Source organism: Penaeus monodon, chromosome 34 (assembly GCF_015228065.2).
Source record: "Penaeus monodon isolate SGIC_2016 chromosome 34, NSTDA_Pmon_1, whole genome shotgun sequence".
Classification (NCBI taxonomy): Eukaryota; Metazoa; Arthropoda; class Malacostraca; order Decapoda; family Penaeidae; genus Penaeus; species Penaeus monodon.
This window is the reverse complement of record NC_051419.1, coordinates 29,290,747-29,291,269: the sequence shown is the minus strand read 5'-3', so window position 1 is coordinate 29,291,269 and position 523 is coordinate 29,290,747. Positions and strand designations below refer to the sequence as shown.

Sequence of the window (523 nt, the reverse complement as noted above, 5' to 3'; positions counted from 1 at the left end):
CCATGTAAAAAAGATGATGAGATTGAGTGTTGAGCTAAAGCAGTTCATTTAAAAGTGACATGATGAAAAAATTTAACATTGTATTCATAACAATTATACTGCTGTTATTCTTGTAGACATGCATAATTTATCACATTGGAGTGACAATGTAGTTGCCATCTATATGTTACTGTGGGACCTGATGTCATATATTGAAGAATTAAGAATTACCCTTGCCGTAATGCTTATAGATTATGGTCCAGAGAGGATTCATATGAACTGTTATCTGTAGAAAATTGTGCAGTTGAAAAAGATGAAGAAAAAGCAAAGACGACACAACACATTTAGCTCACTTCATGTAAAACTCAATTCTCTTTTGAGGAAAGCCTTGATAAAAGATTGTCTGCATGAAGACGTAAAACTTACAAGGTCACTAAAATTTTGCTGTATGGAAAATGCCAAGGAAAGCTGTTTATTCCTGGGCCTAATTGGCCTCATGTTTACCCCATTCCCTGAATATTTGTGGAAAAAGTTTATACTTCAG

The 523-nt window shown here is 34.0% G+C and overlaps 1 protein-coding gene across 1 annotated transcript in view; it reads left to right on the top strand.

Moving 5' to 3' along the window:
* The window catches only part of LOC119594690 (ubiquinone biosynthesis protein COQ4 homolog, mitochondrial-like), a gene marked incomplete in the record, with an annotated part of 3,952 nt that extends 3,435 nt beyond the window's left edge, over positions 1-517 (top strand). Inside the window, 1 exon segment of the mRNA XM_037943745.1 lies at positions 1-517.
* Between the last annotated feature and the right edge of the window lie 6 nt (positions 518-523).